The 20,782-nt window shown below is 39.3% G+C and overlaps 3 non-coding genes across 3 annotated transcripts; all 3 read left to right on the plus strand.

The window, feature by feature from the left end:
* Window positions 1-962: 962 nt before the first annotated feature.
* Window positions 963-1,067, plus strand: LOC127134256 (small nucleolar RNA Z107/R87). The gene has a single exon (XR_007808009.1). It is a non-coding gene; the product is annotated as a small nucleolar RNA Z107/R87 (small nucleolar RNA).
* Window positions 1,068-1,111: 44 nt separating this feature from the next.
* LOC127132898 (small nucleolar RNA R30/Z108) lies at window positions 1,112-1,211 on the plus strand. The gene has a single exon (XR_007806901.1). It is a non-coding gene; the product is annotated as a small nucleolar RNA R30/Z108 (small nucleolar RNA).
* Window positions 1,212-1,306: 95 nt separating this feature from the next.
* LOC127134232 (small nucleolar RNA SNORD34) lies at window positions 1,307-1,391 on the plus strand. Its single transcript, XR_007807985.1, has one exon. It is a non-coding gene; the product is annotated as a small nucleolar RNA SNORD34 (small nucleolar RNA).
* The last annotated feature ends 19,391 nt before the right edge of the window (window positions 1,392-20,782 follow it).

The following is a 20,782-nucleotide window of genomic DNA, read 5'->3' on the forward strand; positions in this document are numbered from 1 at the left end:
AAAAGCTGCAACGTTTCCTATAACACAATTTTCTCCAACATGAGAAAAATACTCAACTTCGTCTAACATTAGTTTCTCTAACCGAAAAAACAAACTAAACTTCATATAACACCCGACCCTTTGACTGAAGAAAAAAAAATAATCACTTCCTCACAAGATCATTTTACATTTGATAAATACTTTATTTTAATCACATAACCAATCTTACAAAATCCAAATAAACTAGTTGACAATTTGAACTTAACATTATTTGATATATGTAAACACCCTTTAATAATTTAACATTACAAGTTATACATGTTAAGACTTATAAAATACACAAATTTATACATATACGAGCTAAATATGTAGAAAGATCACATTCTCTCTATATTTTTTTTATAAAAGTACAAAATTATTTTAAAAAATTAAAAATACAGTTAAAAATTACTAATAGTAATAATCGAAGAGAAAAACTTTTCATATATATTTTATTTTGAAGAATTATGTGTGTAGAAATTTTTTCGAAATTCTTTTACCGTATAGAATTTACGGATTACTAAATTTTACTAATGTTTTAGTTATTAGTTAAAAAGGAAAAAAACTTTTTCACACGAAATAGAGGGGGTGATAGATTAAACATAAGGGATGAGAAGTAAGTTGGCTGTAACAGCTTATGGGCTTTCTCAGCGGATTCGACGGAAAAAATCCAACAAGTAATCTTCTAAAAACGACGGCGTACTCGGATTCTATTATCGCTCCCTCAGAAACCCTAGTTCTCTCTTATAAATTCAGAAGCTGCGAACAGAATTTCTCAATCGCGAATGGTGAATACGCCTCCACTCTTCAATTTCTAATCGCTCTTTCAATTTATTCTGTCTGTGTTTCCTTTTAATGATTTATGCATTTGATTTTTGTATGTTTTTCTTGCCTTGGATTCGATTTTTCTTGTTGAATTTTGAATGTTATTATGAAATAATAGAGATCACAGTGATGACTCCATGAAATTCAAGCTCAACAGACCGGAATGCAGTGCTTTCTCTATGAGTTTGCTTTGCGTGTCGAAAACCCCGCTGAACTGAGTGATCTTTTTCATTTTTTATTTTCTCTGTTTTTGATTTTTTGGGAAAAAAAATTTCACGATGAGGATACAAAGCTCCCTCTTCTGATTTCATGTTGAGGATATTTGCAGGCAGAATCGAACCTTAATTTATCTAGCCACCACTGAGTGAATTTTTTTCCCTAAAATAAATCTCATACTTTATGTTCATCAAAATTCAATTATTTTTTTCTAGGAATTATTTAGTTAATTCAACTTTGATTTATGTGAGGTCAGTGATGTCTTTCATTTGCCTACATTGGCTGATTATCTAGATTATGATGTATTTACAATTAAATGACCTGAGACCTCTTGATCATATTTAACATTTGCTCAACAATTAAATATTAAATATTACCACTTTTTTAAAATAAATTTGTTTATATTAATTTTAATTTATCTATAATTTAGATTTCAATTTTTGATGGCTTTTAATATTTAAAATTTGGCTTTAATGAATAAATAATTAAGAATGAATGTATTTTTGATGATGGCTTTTAATATTTCCATTTTTAATTTCTCTTTATCAAATTATTTTGATATCGTCTTTTATGATTTGTGTGATTTTTTTTATCAGCATGTAACAAATGTAAATATCACTTATTTTTACCTTTTTTTTCGTCTTTATTAAGTAAAAAGTTGGTCCTCAATTCAAATTGTGTTTTTTTTATAACTTTATTATGATTAAATGATTTTAGTTGATTTTAAAATTTAATCAAAAATTAGACTAATTATTATAATAATTTTGTTACTTTAATTTTATAATATATTTTAATGTATCAATTTTTTAGAATTATTTATTTAAGAATTAATTAGGCATTAGAGAATTAAATAATTTAGTATAATTAATTTTTGGAAAAATTTAAAATTCAAATATTAAATTAAAAATTATTTTAGTAAAATAATAATTAATTAGGAATGATATCATGTTTATGGTGGGCCGCGCCTATGTGTCTCAATTTAATTCTTGTGTGATGATGGATAACAACAGAAGATTTTGGATCGTAATAATATATGCCTCAACCGATTATATTTAAAGAAGGGATCTTTGGAATAATTTGTAACCTTTTAAACTCAAACATGCCTTGGTGCCGTGCCTCGCCTCATTTGTGACCTTCTAGTATCTGCATGGAAGACTTTTATAATTGGACAAACCTTAACCGCTAATACACTTTCTCCATTAAATATCATCATCTCACCTGCTCCCATGGTAGAGAGGGTAAAAGAAAACCTTAAAATGGTTTGGATTGAGCTATTGAAAATCAAGCCTGGATTGTCTTGTCTTGTCTTGCTCCAGTATCACCAAGAATTGTTCTGACCACTATCCCCATTATGCTCAATTTCGATTATAAACATTGTTGCTAAGACTTGGGAGACCATAGTGGTTGGCTTCCCCATGTTAATTCTAGATAGAAGTTCAAGCCCCTAAAAAATAACTTAAAGGAGTGGAACATGTCCTCTTTTTGTAACATTCAAGAAAAAGTCAGAACTGCAAAATAAAACCTTAACAGAATTTAGATCAGGTCTGCTAGTATTGGTCATGATGAAGTTCTTCAGGCTGGAGTAGGAAAATATTGCACAATAATGTGTTTTTTTCTTTCAGTCTTGAAGAAGCATTTTGGAAGGAGAAATCTAGAGTGTATTGGGCTTTTAAAGGAGACCTGTATATGCCAAGATAAAAGTTGTCTCTAAACCTTTTTCTGCCATTCATCATAACAATGAGGTTATCACTAACGAAGATTTCAAGAGTGAGCATGTCACTTGATACTTTACACACCTTTACAATAACAATAATGAATTAGTGAATAATGGTATGATTGAGGAAATCATTCCCTTTTTGGTTAATGAGGATACCAACCATCTCTTTACTAGTATTCAAATTGTTGAGGAAATAAAGGGTGTCATGTTTAGAATGTACAAGAAAAGTGCTCCTGACCCTAATGGCTTTGAAGGATTTTTTTGTCAAACCTTTTGGGATATCATCAAGCATGATGTCATTAGATTTATATCTCAATTCTTTATTCAAGATTGGATTATGTCTTACTATAATTTAAATTATATACTTTTGATTCCTAAAACACATAGTGCTAGCTCCATTATCCGTTTTAGACCTGTTACTCTAGGAGACTATAAGACCAAAATCATCACCCAAATCATTGTTGACAATTGGCATCAGTCATGCCACATATCATCTCTCTTGAGCAAAAAGGCTTCATAAGGGCAGAAACGTAAGGGATGGTATATGTCTCACTAGGCAGTCAATACTCTCAGTAGGAAGTGTTATGGTGGAGATATTTCTCTTAAAATACACACATGCAAGGCTTTATATACCTTAAGTTGGAAGTTTCTTCTTTAGGGTCTTAAGATATTTGGTTTTTGCTATAAATTTTGTCTTTGAATTCACAAAATTCTCCAATCTACTTATCTTTCTGTTTCAATCGATGGAAAAATGCATGGCTTTTTTCAATGACAAAGATGAGTGAGACAAGGTGATCCCTTATCTCAAATCGTCTTTTGCTTGGCTAAGGATGTTTTTAGTAAGGCCCCGCCAAATCTGGTTGAGGAATCTAAGGTACTGCCTATGAAAAGGACTAGAAGTGTTCAAGTTTCACCCCACACTTTATATGCAGATCGACGTACCTCGAAAAATAAGAACACGACCTCGTCAAGCGAATCACATGCTCGCGGGATAGATTTAATAGAGTCGTCACTGACATATGATATTGACCGGCGCAACCTAATTAGGGTTCGAGAGTCAATTACGCAAGGGGAAGATTTTTGCACCCTTGACGTCTATTGTACTTAACGAAAAACGTTTGATTAGTTGTGCACGTTAGTGTTAGCTTAGAAATGTTAGGCTTCTTGAGTTATTAAAAGGGAAAAGAAAAAATGAAAAAAAGTTTTTTTTTATTAGAATGTCTGACGAGACTTTGAATCTCGCTCATACGTGTCTCTGGGTGCGATGGAGAACTCAAGGCTTACGTAGTTATAGGTAGAAAATGTTTGTTTGTTGGTAGATTTTTGCGAAAATTATTTCGTGTCAATTGATGGAAAACATTACTTACCCAAAACAGGTGAGGAGCAGACGTTTGCATCACATATTGAATGGATTTACAAATCATCATTCACACAGAAAAATATCATTTATCTCAACTCGCACGATTTATGGATGAGGCATTGTCTATCACTGTCCTGAGACAAAATATCTTCGTTTGTGAAAATGTTTTTTTGAATATCGCACGGAGGCGAGAAAACGAGTTTGATTGGTTAAGTGTATTTTAGGTGAATTACGACGCTTGATGAGAACGAGACATAAGCCTCGGGATCAATTATTTGGGGTTCTACCATGCTGTTAGATTTCAACGGTCCTTTTTTATTTTAGGTATTTAAGAAAATTGTTCAATGGACAACGAACGTTTGATAAGAACAAGACACATGCCTTAGAATCAATTGTTCAAGGGTTCCATCAGAATGTTATATTCCAAATGTCCTTTTTAGTCCACGTTTATTAAGTGTTTTAGGTGTGAAAAAAAGAATAAGTGGTTATCCCAAAACTTGTGCCTCAAGACCAATCATTCGAGGGTTTTGCTAGAATGTTAGATTCTAACAGTCCTGTTCTTTCGTATTTGTTTAAGAGAAATGATTTGATAATAAGTGTTATTTAGGAAAAGTTACTTGATGTCGATCGAGGTTTGCTTGTCTTAGTAAAAGAAAAGGTTCGAAATTGAAATTGAAAATGGTTTTGAAAATAGTTTGAACCTAGTTGAAAATGGTTTTGAAAATGGTTTTGAAAATAATTTGAAGGTATTTAATCGATGGTGAAATATTAGTGAAATTGAATTAAATATTAGTGAAGTTAGTGTGAAAATGGTTTGAAATTGAAATTGTGTGAAATGTTAGTATGATTATTTACATGAATAATATGAAACATTGAAAACAAATACCTAATTATGACAAAACAAAACAAATAATCTTATAATTTACTTAACAAGATAAAAAAATAATTAATTAAAACCTAATCAATTAATCAAATAAACATTTAATTATTTAATTACTACAAATTTAAATAGTTAAATTAATTTTAAAAAAAGTAATAAAATAAATAATAAAATAAACCAAAAGAATAAAAATCACAGGAATGGGAACTGCGGGTCTTGAAGTAGATCCTTGAACATGAACCTCATTCCTTGTAGTGACGACATTACAAAGCTCTTATTCCATTATGGCCAGAGCCATCATGGTTTCTAGAATTTGATCAACTTTGTCTTTGATGAAGTTAATCTCCTCTCGCATAACAGCTTGCTCTTATTGAACTGGATCCATTACTCTTCTAGTATTGGCGGGTGTGGCATACTAATGTCGGATAAACAACTTTTTTCTAAAGACGAGGAGAGAGGATTAGTTTTTGTGTTTTTGGGAAAATGATATGCATGCTGATGAAATGTGATGCATGTGCTCTCTTTTGTTTTTTTAGTTGTAGGGAATCTTTGGATTAGTCGTTTAGGCATTCAAAAGTGTAAGAGCGAGATATAAAGATAAACAACTTCTAAGTAAACTCAAACATTCATTCATTCATAATCAAGTACATTTGATGATTACAAAATAAGGTAATAAATATGTAAATTTATCCTTTCACTTGGCCGTTCCTCGAACTTTCTTCAAGTGAGCCAACTTTTTCTTGAGGTACTTAACCATGTATTTGCAAAGGAGAATAAAGTTGAAGACTGTAGGCGGTGTGTTCTCATAAGTCATTTCCTCAAAAGCATCAATTATCCTTAGAGGGAAAATGTGTATCAAGTGATTGGCAAGCTTGACAACTTCCTCGCATTTCATGAACCATTTGCCTGGTGTGACTCGTGCATGGAGGGAGAATGTTTCCTCTTGTTTCAGTTCTTCCACCTTTTCATCAAATTTGGATTCCCAATGCTTCTTTAGTTCCTCCCTGGACTTTCTTATGCATTGGGCAGTGAGCCTAAGTTCATGCAGTTATTCATCAAGTCCATGAGAACTTTGGTAGGCCATCTTAATTTCTTGTCAATGTTGAGTTTCTTGCAGTATGCGAGCTTGGGCTTCTTATAGTTGTTGGGATAGGTGTTTAATTTTAGCCTTGAAGGCTTCCTTCATCCTCCTCCTTTGCTCAGAGGCTTTATCCCACCAAACATTCCATTCCTTGTTAGCTTTGATAACTCTTCAGAGTTCTTCGTTTCTTTGACTAAGCTCGATGGCCAATGAGTCTAAGTCATCCTTAACCTTATGCCTATTTCCTCTTTCTTTTTAGGGAGTCCCCTGACTCTCACCAAGTTATTTTCCTCTTTTTCCAAGACTAAACTTGAGCTCATCCTTTTCTATGGAGATGTTGCAAAGTTTTTGGTGTAGCTCTTCACTCTCCTTGGTGAGCCTGACTATGGTAGCTATAAGTTCTTCTGTCTCCTCAATAGGGATATGAGTAAGATTAGGCTCTAGGGGAGGAACATGTATTTTAACACTGAAGGGCATTTTGATCAATTTCACCATTTCCCTTATCCATTGAAGATAAGGTTCTTTGGTGATACAATTCTTCCTTCCCAAATTAACCCTTCGTTTCTTGACGATTGTCTCCCATCCCTTTTTAACTCTTTTGGATAACACAGGACCCCCAACCCAAAGGTCACGTAACAAGAAGGCTTCCAATAATCTCTCATCAGGAGGACCCTCAATTGGGTATCCAAGTTGTCTTAAGGATATGACTAGATTAGCATTAATGTGCCCTCGAGTCCCAATAAGTGGTATGTTGGGGAACTCCCCATAACTGAATACAATATTTATGCCAACATACTCTTTGGAGTACCAAGTGATATCACTTGCTCTGAGTGATCCCGTCCTTTTAGGTAAACTCACGTGCTTTTCTCCATAAAAGGTCCCATTCTTTAGAAGGTGAGTTAGCAACGACTGATACATCAATGAAACACATCAATAAACCATTCCTCCCTTCTTCTCATGCCTCCAACTGAGGTAATAATACACATTAGCTAACATGTTAGGAATTGGATTCTCCATGAGGAAGATGCTAATGGAAGTCATGTCTACAAAATTGTCCAAGTTTGGGAATGGAATGATTTCATAGATAGCCAATGCAATCACGACATAGTAAGCCTCCCAACTCTGAGCATTCATAAAGGTGGATTCTTTCTATATTATGAATTTGAGAGATAATCCATTAGTATTTCCTTTGACTTCCAAATTAGAAGTAATATCCCTCTTATGCATGTGAAGAGCATAAATTATGACCTCATTCTGTAGAGACTCTTCTACACCTAAAAACGACGAATTTTTCTTCATATGAATGCCAACAATATGTTCAAACTCTTCCAACATGGATGCTATATGAAAATCTTGGAATGTGAAAAATCTCATAGGAGGATCATAAAACTAAGCCAAAGTCAAAAGGGATAAGGGGTCCATCTTTTGACATAAGAGACCAAGCAAATTTCCATAGTTTTTCCCAAAGTTGATTTTGTATATCGGATGGAGCCGGGAAACCAACTAATGCAGATTGGCCAACTGAGGATCTTTGAATTTGTATGAGTACATGCTTCATTTTTCCGTATCCCATACTTTCTGAATGACTACAACTGTGATTCTCATATTCCATGGAAATAAAACTAAAATGTTATGTTTATGATTGTGCAACGCGTATGCGTGGTTTCAGGATCACATGTATAATTTAGTTCCCATGTTGGTCAGAATAATCGGTAAATAATTGGTATCACTAATTATAGAAACCCCATAGATAGGCTTTACGGTTGGTAGATTCCTAAAGTCATGGATCTTTCTTGGGAAGATTACCGCCATGACGAAGGCTCGTTGTATAATAATACCCTTAAGACGATCTCTTTTAGGTGAGGTTTTCATATAGTCCTAGCGAGAAAGATACCTCACATGCCAACACTATACAACCATCAACTTCGAGGTTCTAAAGAGATCCATATAGTTATAGATCCAACTTGAAAACATTATCGACATGACGAAGGCTCGTTAAGCAATAACATCTCAAAGAGAGTCTACCCTATGTGGGGTCTTCGTATCGTCCCAAAGTAGGAATGAACCTCGCATACCAATACTGCATAATCACCATCTTAATCTTATGGTTTTCCTTAGACTCGGGTAGAAATCCTATCTCACAAAGTACCAATAATCAAAGATCCTTAATAGTACCAATGCACCACAGTTATAACACATAATAAAATAATGCAAGTATAAGTAAACCATTAGAAAAGTTAACAAATTAATCACAAATTTAATCAAATTAGGCTTGGATTTCTTTTCCTCAAAGCATATTCCCCAGCAGAGTCACCAACACTCGCATCTCGAAAAATACGTTCCTTAACGAAGAGTTCGCACGCTCACAGAAAAATGTTTCACGGAAAAACCCTTTAAAAGAAGAATGAAATGGTTGTCGCAGCCAAATTTGGATTCAGGAGTCGATTACACAAGGGGAATGTATTAGCACTCATCACATCTCTTATACTCAACGGGAACCTTTTAGCTAAACTTGTGGTTGAATGTTAGTTGTGTTAATTGTTTTTTTTAAAGATAAAATATGCAAAAGGAAAATAAAATGGTTACAAAAATGTGTTTATTATGGTGCTTGACGAGATTGTGGGTCTCGTTCCTACGTACCCTCAGATCCAATGAGGAATTCAAAGCTACATAGTGCTGCATAGAAAACTACGTGTTGGTTGATTGCTTTCAAAGAGTTTTGATTTAGACATTTTAAGTGATTAAATCTTTGCTTGTTGCTTGCTCTTGGAATTTAAAACCTTTGTTTATTTCACGTCAAAATGTGTAGCACCTCAAATTTGCACCTCCCATTTGTATATACATTTCATTTTTAGGTCATTAACATCACCTTAACATTGCATTAGCATTGCATAGTCCATTACATTGTATCAGGCAAGACTGGTCAGGAGATTCCACTGTGCAAGGCAACAAGAGCATTTTCAATGAGATCAAAGCCCTAGGGTTGGTACAATGAGTTCATGTGACCCAAGGATCACTTTGAAGCAATATTGGCCAAGTGTTGAAAGCTCAGAGCTCATCAGTCCATGTGCAAATCATCTGAGGCCAACAAAAGTCAACAGAAGTCAACTGCAAAGTCAACTGTGGATTTGAAGGTGGGAAGTGGTTAGAGATGACTCATTCATGTTTAAACAAGTCTCATTTGACATTTCAAACATCAACACTGAAGAATTTGAAGTCAGGTCAAGACTTTCCAAAAATAGCAGGTGACCTGTAATTTGAACTTTCCAAAAATGGAAAGGTTTTAGACCAACTTCAACTCAAGATTACATCATCAAGAAAGCTTCAAATGAAATTTTTTCCAACATGAAAGTTGAAGATCTTTCTCCCCCGTTTCCAAAAAGTCCAAGATCATGAATTTCTCATGTGTGGTTGAGGAGTTATGATCCAATCATGGCAAAGTGTGTTTCAAAGTTCAAATGAGCATAACTTTCAAACCAAAACTCCAAAATGAGTGGTTCTTTTTGCATTTTTATCCTTATAACATGTACTTTCCAAGCATACCATTACTTGACATGAATTTCATTTGCATGGTCTTTGGTTCACTCATGAAGATTTTTGAAGGAAATTGCATAAAATTCATTTTGTGGAACATATGCATACCAAACCAATTCACAACCTTGCATGAACTCATTTTTAGTGGATTTGGGCCTTGAATTGACACTGTTCACGTGCATGGGGTGCATGAAGTGAAAAACTCATTTTTGCACAAACACCTTCCAACTTACTAATCACATTGGCATTAGGCTTAAGTTGGTTTTAAACATGATTAGTAGGAAGTATATATACTTAATCATAACTGTTTTTGATCATTAGCAACATTTCAAATCTGGATTCAAGAAAATCATCAAAAATTTCTCTCAAACTTTTTCCAAATTTCTTCAAACAAAAGCACTTTCTATTGGTTGATTCATGTTCCTGAGGTGTTGTTGAGTAGAATTGGACGTGGATTCAGAGAAACTCGTGGCATATTGAGATAGATTCAAAGCTTGAAGCATCCATGGCATTGGAAAATTGAACTGAATTCGTGTGCATTTGAGCTTCTAATTCATCACCAATCACATCCACAAGCATCATAGAAGATTCCTGGACCTTCACAAACCTTGAAACGAGCCAATTCCAGTTGCTGTTCTTCAACAGGTTAGAATTCGACCTCTTTTATTTTGCAAATTGTTATGATGTTCTTGTAGATCCTTGAATGGTGATGATACTGGTGAAAAAATCGAGTGAAATGATGCTATATTCATGGAGTTATGTTCAATTGAAGTTTTGATGTTGATTTTGATTTCCTTCGATTTGGCTTTGTTATGGTGTTTTAAAGCAAATTAATCATGGATCCTTGATGTATGTGGAAAGATGAATCGATTGCTATGCTTATTTTTCATTTCTGGACATTTTTTGTGATTTCTGGAAAATCCAGATGAAGATCTTCATGATCTTCATCGTTCCATATGAACACCATGCAATTCCCAGGTTTTGCTACGAACTTACTAGGATTTAGCTACGAGCTTTTGGAATTAGCTACGAATATTGTTTAGGCCACGGTTTTCCATGATACAACAACGGTTTCCTGACGCGCTTAGGGTTTTAGAAGCAAAACACAGTCGTTTTAGGCGCGCGCCAGGTTTGAATTTGTGCCAAGTTCGAATCCGGGCGAGAGGACTTTATCAAATTGCCATGCATTATTCCTTTTCCCTCCACATTTCATACTTTGGCTCCATTTTCATTTTCAAATCTTTCATCCACTTCAAAAAATCATATAAAAATGAAAAATGCTCCAATTGATCTCAAATTTTTTGCATTGTGTTCCTTATATTGTCTAGTTTTTTATGATTATTGAATTGCAAGTTGTGCTTGGTTAAAAACTTGATTTGTCCTAGGGTGTTTGAACATGTATCCATTCATGATATTGCCTTATTCATTTGATCATAAAATGCTTGTTTCTTATCCAATGCTTCTGAAATTTTGTGTGTGGATTCTAGACATGTTGAGTGACACTTTGGCTTTGGTTTGAGATTTTTCCCATGCTCCCATTTTGTTTTATACTCATGCTAACTTGGTGTGACAGTTTGTGTCACACATGTGATTGTCTTGATTATGCTATGTGATTGCCATGCCTAATGATGTCCAATGCCTCTAATTTTTTGTGTGATGATCATGTTGTATGTCCTGTTCAGTCATGAATTTTGCCAAGATTATTTGAGTCATTTTTGATTTAATGTGCATTTGTTTCTTCTGATGTCTCAATGTGATCACCATTTGCATGCCTTGCCATGTTTTGCTCATGAAATGAATATGCTTAATGATTTTGATGTGTGACTTTTTGAGATTTGTTCTTGATTGAATAAGGATGATTCATGTTAAATTTCATGTTCTGTTTTGAATGTTTGACCCTCTTTTGACCCTAGGCTTTGACCTAGTGGTTTGGACTCACTGTTTGGATTGTGGATTTCAGGTTCAGATGCACATTGCCATGATTGGAGTGGCTCATTCATTTGAGTTTGATTAATTGGTTGATGTTGGCTAACATTGTGTTGTTTTGTAGGTTTTTCGAACAAATCCCCTTGTGCTTGTGCCTTGCTCATTGTTGCCTGATTGCTTTGTCTGTTTATTATTGCCTGATGACTGTTGTCTGTTTGTTTGAACTGTGTACTGATTGTCTGGTTGTTTGCACATGTACTTTAGTAGCTTTAACTTATTGCTTGAGTTGCCTAGCTTGGCTTGTGGTTTGCTTACCACTTAGGTATAACTCTCTGACTTTATGTAGTCTGGAAGACCTGTCCTGTTATGTGGGCAGGCACCTGTCTGAAGCCCTCCTTAAGAGGCAATGCTTGTGTTTGTTTGATTTTGTGCCAAGCAGGTAAAGACCTCTTAAGAGGCAATTGGCAGATAAAAGGGATGTGCAATCCATCCCCTGCTATTCAGTTGTGTCATTCACTTTGCTCACACACCTTGGGTTGATGCATTGTTGATAATAACCCAAGATCATGTTGTGTCAGTCATTTGTGGAGAAGAGTTCCTACATTCTAAACTCCCACACTTTCTACTTTGAGTCAAGCTCTCCCAGGCTAGGGATAAGAGCTGTGAGGTCTTACCCTCATCTCCCTTTCATCTGCTTCACCCTAACTCTCAATGTTAGGGTTAAGAGCTAATCATACCCAATTCCAGTGGTTTGTTTGTTGAGGTTGACATGACCCCTTGACTAAAGCCTAGCCTTGTATGAGCCCATCTGTTTGCATATAGTGTGTGTGCTTGCTTTTTGTGCTTTTGATTGATTGTGCTGTGTTAGGATAGCTTGCTTCCTGTGCAAGTTAGATAGAAACCTTAACATAGGGACCGTATGCATGACAACTTCTAGGCTCGAGTCGTAGTCTCCCTAGTAGTTTGTGTCTCTCTTTGTATCTGGTTAGGTTAGAAGTTCTTTCCCTGTTTAGGGGAACTACGTCTCCCTGATCCTCATACCAGATGAGGTACGTAGGCAGGAGATGAGCTGATCTCTCCGGGCGCCCTTTTTATTTTTCAACCCCTTTGTGTTGTGTTTGGAGTCTGACGTAAGTCCAGCGATTGGCAGTTGGTTTCCTGTGTGTGTTTGTTGGTTCGGAGTCTGATGTAAGTCCAGCGATTGGCCTTCGGTTTCCATGTTTGCCCGTTTGTGTGGAGTCTGACGTAAGTCCAGCGATTGGCAGTCGGTTTCCTGTGTGGGTTTTGTTTCGGCGTGCGTTAGCCGAGCTACGGGTGCTCTGATTCTTTCTCTGGTTAGAGAAGATACGTATGCATAGGATGCGACATCCTAGCGAGCACGTTTCCCCTGTTCCCAAACTAAGTCGACTCTGATGTCTGTGTCTGACAGACTATGTAGGCCCAGGATGCGATATCCTGCCGAGTCCCGTTTCTTTTGTCTTTCGGTGTTTCCTTCCAGCCTTGTGCAGTTTGTGAGCAGTTTTAGCAACCTTTCTTCTTTTCTTTCTGAGCGTGGATCCCGTCGAGTACGACGGATGCGTAGGGGTGCTAATACCTTCCCTTCGCATAACCGACTCCCGATCCCATCTTTCTCTGGTCGCGAGACCATGTCTTTTCCAGGTTTACTTCGAGCGTTTCCTTTCCCTCCTTTGGGATAAATAACGCACGGTGGCGGCTCTGTCGTTTCGTTTTCCCGTCGGTTTTTCGCGTAATGCGACAGCTGGTGACTCAACTGGGGATCACCCCTCTGCCAGAATGTTTAGAATGTTCAGAATGTGACCTGTTGATAGACCAGTGCCAGTATCTGAAGACTCTCATTCCTGGAAGCCATTTGTCTTAGCTTGTATCTCTGTTGTTTATGTTGAGAATCACCTCCAGGCTTGTTGGATGGGATTCATTGTGGTACTCTGATCATTTGGATTTTTATCTGAATATTGTTATATGGTCCTTGTTGCTCATGTCTATAGATGAGGGTGTTGATGTTTCACCTTGTGCTCATTATATTGTGTATGTTGCTTCTGTGTTGTTCTTGTTGCAGGTTGCCATTTCTTGAAAGATGAATTGGGCTCTTGAATGCCTGAGAAATGAACATATCATGTGCATCATACGCATCATAAACATCATACACATATCATTTTGCATTACAGGTGTTCTTGATCGAGACTTCTCACTCTGGTTCCTGTGTCAGGCAGGATAGCTGATTAACGTCCGCACCGCTACTCAACGAGGTTGAATCAACAGAGAAATATGGACCAAGTGCAAGCTGAGTTGGCTGAGATGAGGGCTAACATGGCCCAGTTCATGACAATGATGCAAGGGGTCGTTCAAGGGCAAGAGGAGCTGCGTGCCTTAGCCCAGAGACAAGAAGCTGTACTACCACCTCCTAGTCGTGCTTCGCCAGTGGGTGTTCTTGTGAATGATGGTGTTATTGCTGCTGCTCCCGTCAATGATTATGCTGTGGGAGATGAGTTGAGAGGTATCAGGATTAATGGACAGCCTCTTGCTGCAGAGACTGTTAATGTCAGAGCAACCCGTGCTCCCGTTCGCCATCCTGCTCCGTTGGTTGACAGGCAGGAAGACATGTTTACCCTGCTCAGTGAAGATGATAAGGTTGTAAGAGTCGAAGAGAGGGATCGAAAGGTTGATGCCCTAGCTGAGAAGATCAGAGCCATGGAGTGTCAGAACTCTTTGGGGTTTGATGTCACTAATATGGGTCTAGTGGAAGGATTGGGGATTCCTTACAAGTTCAAGGCGCCTTCTTTTGACAAATACAACGGTACTTCTTGTCCTTGCACCCATGTGCAAGCATATTACAGAAAGATCTCTGCCTATACAGACGATGAGAAAATGTGGATGTACTTCTTCCAGGATAGCTTGTCTGGAGCTTCCTTGGATTGGTACATGGAGCTGAAAAGAGAATCCATCAGAAGTTGGAGAGATCTGGGTGAAGCCTTCTTGAGGCAATACAAACATAATATGGACATGGCGCCGAGTCGGACTCAGTTGCAGAGCCTATGTCAGAAATCTGGAGAGAGTTTCAAGGAGTACGCCCAGAGATGGCGTGAGTTAGCCGCGAGGGTGCAACCCCCTATGCTGGAAAGGGAGTTGACTGATATGTTTATCGAGACATTACAAGGTGTATTCATGGACCGGATGGGGAGTTGCCCATTCGGTAGCTTCTCTGATGCTGTAACTTGTGGGGAGAGAACAGAGAGCCTTATCAAAGCTGGGAAGATTCAGGATGCTGGTTCCTCATCTTCAAAGAAGCCGTTTTCTGGGGGGCCCCGTAGGAGGGAGGGTGAGACCAATGTTGTGCAACACAGAAGAAGTGTGAACAGAGAGCAATATCGCCAGGTTGCTGCTGTAACCATTTCGGCACCTCAACCACGTCAACCTCAGCAACAACAGAGAGTTCAACAACCGCCACAACAACAACAGCAACGTCCGTATCAGCTTAGACAGAGAATGTCGGATCGACGTTTCGACCCGTTGCCGATGACATACGCTGAATTGCTGCCCGAATTGCTCAGATTTGGGTTTGTTGAGTTGCGTACGATGGCTCCGTTGACAAAGATACCACCTGGGTATGATGCCAACGTTCGTTGTGATTTCCACTCTGGTGCACCGGGGCACCATATTGAAAATTGTCGGGCTTTCCATCATAAGGTCCAGGACTTAATTGACGCCAAAACAATCAATTTTGCTCCTGTGCCGAATGTTGTGAACAATCCTATGCCTCAGCATGGTGCGCATAGGGTGAACAATGTGGAAGGTGGGGAAGCTGAAGACTTGGTGGTCAGTATTGATGAGATTCAGACCCCGTTGTTTGTTGTGAAGGATCGTCTGCTGAATGGGGGAGTGTTCCCGGGCTGTGATCAGGGTTATTCAGACTGTGAAGATTCAGCAAATGGTTGTGACAAGTTGAAGACTAGTATCCAGGGTTTGATGGATGAGGGCTATCTGCAGTTTAGTCGGTCCGTGAAGGATCGTGGGGTGGTGTCAACTGTCACCATTTATTTCAAACCGTCTGAGGGACGTGGCCAGAGAACTGTCAGTGCACCCACAACTGTTGGTACTTTAGTTACCATTTCTGCTCCAGTAACTGTCAGTGCTCCCACTACTATCGTTGCTTCGGGCAGAAGGGCTGTTGAGAATAGTAAGGCTGTGCCGTGGAAGTATGATAATGCTTATCGCAGCAACCGAAGGGCAGAAAGTCAGGTCGGGCCAGTTAATCAAGCTCCTGTAACGATTGGAATGCCACCTAGAGCTCCTGTGACTGTGGGTCCAGTTGTGGATAATGTTGGGGGACCAGGAGATTTCACAAGGAGTGGTCGTCTGTTTGCACCACAGCCGTTGAGAGATAACAATGCTGAGGCACTCGCCAAAGCTAAGGGTAAGCAAGCCGTGGTTGATGAAGAACCTGTTCAGAAGGAGGCGCCTAAGGGGTCGTTTGAGAAAGACGTGGAGGAGTTCATGAAGATTATAAAGAAGAGTGACTATAAGATTGTAAATCAGCTGAATCAGACTCCGTCCAAGATTTCCATACTCTCATTGCTATTGTGCTCTGAGGCACACCGTAATGCCTTGCTGAAGATGCTGAATCTGGCTTACGTGCCTCCAGAGATCTCTGTCAACCAATTGGAAGGGGTTATTGCTAATGTGAGCACCAGGCACGGTATGGGGTTCACAGATTTGGATCTGACGCCTGAAGGCCGCAATCATAACAAGGCCCTGCATATCACTATGGAGTGCAAAGGCGCAGTATTGTCACATGTGTTGGTGGATACTGGCTCGTCTTTGAATGTGTTGCCCAAGAAGATTCTGAGCAAGATAGATGTGGAAGGGGTTGTCCTTACTCCGAGTGATCTTATCGTTCGTGCATTTGATGGATCCAAACGGTCTGTTTTTGGTGAAGTCACGTTGCCGGTGAAGATTGGCCCGGAGGTGTTCAGTATTGTCTTCTATGTGATGGATATTCAGCCAGCATATAGTTATTTATTGGGACGTCCCTGGATCCATGGGGCTGGGGCAGTTTCGTCAACTCTCCACCAAAAGCTGAAGTATGTCTGGAACGGTCAGATTGTGACTGTGTGTGGTGAAAAGGACATTCTGGTGAGTCACCTATCCTCTTTCAAGTATGTAGAGGTGGATGGCGAGATCCATGAAACTCTATGCCAGGCATTCGAGACCGTTGCTCTTGAGAGGGTGGCTTTTGCTGAGCAGAAGAAGCCAAGTGCCTCAATTGCATCATACAAGCAGGCTATGGAGGTTGTCAGCTCGGGCAATGCAGAAGGCTGGGGCAAGATGGTGGACCTGCCCGTCAAATGAAGACAAGTTCGTTATTGGTTATCAACCTCTGCAGGCGGAGCAGATTGAGCAGAAAGGGCCGAGTACCTTTACCAGTGCTGGGCTGATGAATCATGGTGACGTCTTTGCAACCGGTGGTGAAGACTGTGACAGCGATTGTGATCTGGACAACTGGGTTCGCCCGTGTGCACCAGGGGAGACGATCAATAATTGGACAGCAGAAGATGTGGTCCAAGTTACTCTTCAAACAGAGTAATTTTCTTTTCTTTTTCATTTTGCACAAAACCCTACGTTCTGCCCAAGGCGTAGTGGTTCATTGTAGGGCCTCATCATGTTTTTTCAATGATATCATTAATAAAGGACGTTTTGCAAACAATTTTGTGATCCCTATCTTTCTGTTTTTCATTTTTCAAAACAATAAAAATGGCAATGTTTTTGTTTTTGTGACTTTCTTGAACTCTTTTTCTAAAACAAAGCATTAAACATGCAGAATCGATCTTACGAACTCCACTATGAACAGTTTTGTTATGGCTCAGTATGATTTCAATAATCCCATCTACCTAGCTGAAGAGGAGAGTGAGGAAGACTGTGAACTCCCTAAAGAATTGGTCAGATTGTTGAAGCAGGAGGAGAGGGTCATCCAACCTCATCAGGAGGAGTTGGAAATCATTAACCTGGGTACTGAGGACGCCAGAAAAGAGATCAAGATCGGGGCTGCTTTAAAGGAAGATGTCAAGAACAGGTTGATTGAGATGCTGAGAGAGTACGTGGAGATATTCGCCTGGTCGTATCAAGATATGCCTGGGTTGGATACAGATATTGTGGTGCATAGATTACCTCTCAGAGAAGATTGGCCTTCAGTCAAGCAGAAGCTTCATAGAACTAGCCCTGATATGGCTGTCAAGATCAAGGAAGAGGTTCAGAAACAGTTGGATGCAGGTTTTCTGTCAGTGACTACTTATCCCCCGTGGGTGGCCAACATCGTTCCCGTGCCGAAGAAGGACGGCAAAGTCAGGATGTGTGTCGATTACCGGGATTTGAACAGAGCGAGTCCGAAAGACGACTTCCCATTACCTCACATTGATGTATTGGTTGATAATACGGCTCAATCCTCGGTTTTCTCTTTCATGGACGGTTTTTCTGGTTATAATCAGATTAAGATGGCGCCAGAAGACATGGAAAAGACGACATTCATTACACCTTGGGGCACGTTCTGCTATAAGGTGATGCCATTTGGGCTAAAGAATTCTGGTGCTACCTATCAGAGGGCTATGACGACTCTCTTTCATGACATGATGCACAAAGAGATCGAAGTGTACGTGGATGATATGATTGCGAAGTCGCAGACAGAAGAGGAGCACCTGGTAAATCTGCAGAAGTTGTTTGATAGACTGAGAAAATTCAAATTGAGGCTGAATCCAAACAAGTGTACGTTTGGGGTGAGATCCGGGAAGCTGTTGGGTTTCATTGTCAGTGAGAAAGGGATTGAGGTTGATCCAGCAAAAGTAAAAGCTATTCAAGAGATGCCTGAACCGAAAACTGAAAAGCAAGTTCGTGGGTTTTTAGGGAGATTGAACTACATTGCAAGGTTTGTATCTCACCTAACTGCCACGTGTGAATCGATATTCAAATTGCTAAGAAAGAATCAAGCAATCAGGTGGAATGATGACTGTCAGAAAGCTTTTGACAAGATAAAAGAGTATTTACAAAAACCTCCAATCCTTATACCTCCAGTTCCTGGGAGACCTCTGATAATGTACCTGTTAGTGACTGAGAACTCAATGGGGTGTGTATTGGGACAGCATGACGAGTCTGGTCGAAAAGAGCATGCCATATACTACCTTAGCAAAAAGTTTACCGACTGTGAAATCAAATATTCACAGCTTGAGAAAACTTATTGTGCTTTGGCCTAGGTTGCTCGCCGACTGAGGCAGTATATGTTGAATCATACCACTTTGTTGATTTCTAAGATGGATCCAGTGAAATACATCTTTGAGAAGTCGGCTCTCACCGGACGTGTTGCCCGTTGGCAGATGATCCTAACTGAGTATGATATCCAGTACACGTTGCAGAAGGTCATCAAAGGTAGTATTCTGTCAGACTACCTTGCCGAGCAACCGATTGATGATTATCAGCCGATGATGTTTGAATTCCCTGATGAAGACATCATGCATCTTAAGATCAAAGATTGTGAAGAGCCTCTTGTCGAGGAAGGACCGGATCCTGATGACAAGTGGACACTGATGTTTGATGGGGTTGTGAATGTGAACGGTAACGGTGTTGGGGCAGTGCTTATCAATCCTAAAGGTGTTCATATACCTTTTTCTGCCAGACTGACTTTTGACGTGACCAACAACGAGGCTGAGTATGAAGCCTGCATCATGGGGATAGAAGAAGCCATCGATCTGAGGATCAAAACTCTTGACATTTATGGAGATTCCGCTCTAGTGATTAACTAGGTCAATGGAGATTGGAATACTAATCAACCACATTTGATTCCTTACAGAGATTAGACCAGAAGAATACTGACGTTCTTCAAGAAGGTGAAGTTGTATCATGTCCCTCGGGATGAGAATCAGATGGCTGATGCCTTGGCTACTTTGTCGTCCATGATCAAAGTTCATTGGTGGAATCATGTGCCACATGTTGCGGTGAATCGACTCGAGAGGCCTGCGTATGTGTTTGCGGCCGAGTCTGTTGTGGATGAGAAGTCGTGGTACTATGATATCAAGAATTTCCTCAAAAGCCAGGAGTATCCTGAAGGTGCGTCAAAGAACGACAAGAAAACCCTGAGAAGGCTAGCTGGAAGCTTTTATTTGAATCAGGACGATGTGCTGTACAAGAGAAACTTTGACATGCTTCTGCTCAGATGCGTGGATAGACACGAAGCAGACATGTTGATGCAGGAAGTGCACGAAGGATCTTTTGGTACCCATGCTGGTGGTCATGCAATGTCTAAGAAGTTGTCGAGAGCCGGTTATTACTGGATGACTATGGAATCCGATTGTTTCAAATATGCTCGGAAGTGCCATAAATGCCAGATTTATGCTGATAAGGTGCATGTACCACCAAGCCCTCTGAATGTCATAAATTCGCCTTGGCCGTTCGCCATGTGGGGAATTAATATGATTGGAAAGATTGAGCCTACTGCTTCCAATGGACATCGCTTCATCCTGGTTGCGATTGATTACTTCACCAAGGGGGTGGAAGCAGCTTCCTATGTTAACGTTACCAAACAAGTGGTTGCCCGGTTCATTAAGAAGGAGGTCATCTTTCGTTATGGGGTTCCTGAGAGAATCATCACTGACAATGGTTCGAATCTCAATAACAAGATGATGAAAGAGCTTTGTAAAGATTTCAAGATTGAACATCACAATTCTTCTCCTTACAGACCGAAGATGAATGAGGCTGTAGAGGCGGCAAACAAGAATATTAAGAAGATTGTGCAGAAGATGTTTGTGACGTACAAGGATTGGCATGAGATGCTGCCTTTCGCTTTGCATGGGTACTGTACCTCAGTACGTACGTCGACCGGGGCAACCCCTTACTCCCTTGTGTATGGTATGGAAGCAGTCCTACCAGTTGAAGTGGAGATCCCTTCTCTGAGAGTCTTGCTGGATGTTAAGCTTGATGAAGCTGAGTGGATTCGAACAAGGTTTAACGAGTTGAGCCTTATCGAAGAGAGGCGTTTAGCAGCTGTGTGCCATGGGCAGTTGTATCAGAGAAGAATGAAGAGAGCCTTTGATCAGAAAGTGCGTCCTCGAAGCTATCAGACTGGTGATCTAGTTTTGAAGAGGATCCTTCCTCCCGGTACAGATAACAGGGGCAAGTGGACTCCTAATTACGAAGGTCCATATGTTGTTAAGAAGGTTTTCTCTG

This window comes from Lathyrus oleraceus, chromosome 3, assembly GCF_024323335.1.
Source record: "Lathyrus oleraceus cultivar Zhongwan6 chromosome 3, CAAS_Psat_ZW6_1.0, whole genome shotgun sequence".
NCBI lineage: Eukaryota > Viridiplantae > Streptophyta > Magnoliopsida > Fabales > Fabaceae > Lathyrus > Lathyrus oleraceus.